The sequence below is a fragment of the Siphateles boraxobius genome, unplaced genomic scaffold, assembly GCF_051911475.1.
Source record: "Siphateles boraxobius isolate OS27281-9 unplaced genomic scaffold, OSU_SipBor_1 29, whole genome shotgun sequence".
Lineage (NCBI taxonomy): Eukaryota > Metazoa > Chordata > Actinopteri > Cypriniformes > Leuciscidae > Siphateles > Siphateles boraxobius.
Window position 1 is genome coordinate 21,527,192 of NW_027508908.1, and position 1,951 is coordinate 21,529,142.

At 44.6% G+C, this 1,951-nt stretch overlaps 1 long non-coding RNA gene across 1 annotated transcript; it reads left to right on the plus strand.

Moving 5' to 3' along the window:
• The first annotated feature begins 1,017 nt into the window (after positions 1 to 1,017).
• On the plus strand, positions 1,018 to 1,575 carry LOC143754055 (uncharacterized). The gene is made up of 3 exons (XR_013207877.1): positions 1,018 to 1,174; positions 1,263 to 1,336; positions 1,441 to 1,575. It is a non-coding gene; the product is annotated as an uncharacterized LOC143754055 (long non-coding RNA).
• Positions 1,576 to 1,951: the final 376 nt, after the last annotated feature.

Consider the following 1,951-nt stretch of genomic DNA (forward strand, 5'->3'; position numbering starts at 1 on the left):
CGTAGTGCTCTCGGGGGAAATGGACAAGAGTTCTGGAAGTCTACCAGTGGATGGTAGGGCATAGTATAAATTCAGCTTTGCAGCCCTATGAGGAAGATCTTGACCAGCCGGGATCACAGGACCTGTTGGAATCTGCGATGGCAAGAAAGGGTAATAGTTGTTTCCTTTTTCAGATCTTAACCCATATCGGCCTCTTCCCACTTCTAGGGCCGCTCCAGTGTCCCTCAGGAAATCCAGACCAGCAATAAGAGGAAATGCGAGGTGAGTGTCTTTTAGGATATAAGTATCCAAACTGCAATCTTGGTCATGCCATTGAATCTTAATCCTTTGCAGATCTCTGGACTGGTGAATCGTGCCGTCCGCCATTATGAACCTCTGTGGACTGGAGGTAACAACTGAGGGAATCTCACCTTTCAACTGTTTCCACAGGCTTTCTTGCATTAAAGTGTAAGTGCTACCTGTGTCTAATACAGCCTTCACTTCTTTGCCATTCACCCTTACAGGCACCATCAGGAGAGAGGACATGGGATGGGGTTGTGCTAGTGTTACTCCAGCCAGGTTTTTTGGAAAGGTACGTTCAGCAGATTTTTTGTTGGTCTTTTCTTTGCTGCTCTGAGTACTGACTTTTTGCCAGTAGTCTTTGGCTCCCATGTGATCCTTTTCCACCATAGATCCAACCTTCACCAGCTGCTCAACCGAGTTGACGGTTCCCCTCATACATCCCGCAACCCTGGGGTTGATGTTGTTAAGTATTCGATTTACTAAGTCCTCCTCAGATATCTCTGGCTTCCATTTCAGACATAGGGCCCGGTAGTCATATGCAAAGTCCCTCAGGCGCTGTTGTGGCTGCTGAACCATTGTCCTCAGCTTTTCCTCCACTTCTGAGAGGTAATCATCTGAAAGAAAAGCAGCCATAAATGCCTTTTTGAAGGATTTCCAATCCATTACCTTGACCTTCTACGCTTTCCACCAGCTCAGAGCAGGTCCCTTCAGCACCGTGCTCAAGGTTCCTAGGAGTTCAGTACTGGGAAGGGGCCGGATCTCCAGGAAGTTCTCACATTGTTCGATAAAGTTGAGCACCTCCGCCGTATCACAGGAGTCACCAAAAGAGGGGAATTCGATGCGGATAGGAGGTCGGGCACAGAATGAGGATGAACCTGCCACTACTGAGGAGGTAAGCACATTAGAGTGTCTATCATACATCGGATGTTGAACGTCATAAGTATCATTGAGGGGTTTATGAGTGGTAATTTTCTCTCTAGATACTAGAGTTGGGGTAAGTGGTTGAGGGACAGTGGAAAATCGGGAGGAATCTGGAGAATAGGCCTGTAATCTGGTGAGTGTGGGGGTGCTAGTGAGCCTCATTTTTCTCATTTGACTTTCCCATTTCGCATCTCTCCTCAGAAAACAATTTGTCACAGCCTTTTCTAATTTTTCCAGCGCATCTGCAAAATAATCCTCCAACCTTGCCAAGCTAGTATCTACAGCCTGTCTGAAACTGGTTTCCCGATTCAATGTACTGTCCATTGACTGTTTGAAATCTTGTTCTAAAGTATGTACTTTGTTATCAAGGGCCACTAAATCAACTTTACATTGAGTCAGTTCTGATTGCAATGATTGTACCCTCTCAACATTTTGTGTACAACTCTCATCATCATCATCATCATCAGATTGTTCAGCATCAGAAATGTACAATGAACTAAGCATTGAAGTTATTTCAGCAGTAGGATTACGTCTAGTCACAAAAGACCTGGGAATCTCTTGAACATTTGTTAGTTCCATATCATTCTGGCCATCTTCAAAAGTAACTAGGTCATCAGCAGTATTAACAACTTCTGTCACTGTATCAGTATTCCTTACATCCATCTTAAAAAAAACACACACAAAGAACAATAATAAAGGGTCCCCGTACGGGCCACCAATATGTAACACTCAGCTTAATTAAGGCAGG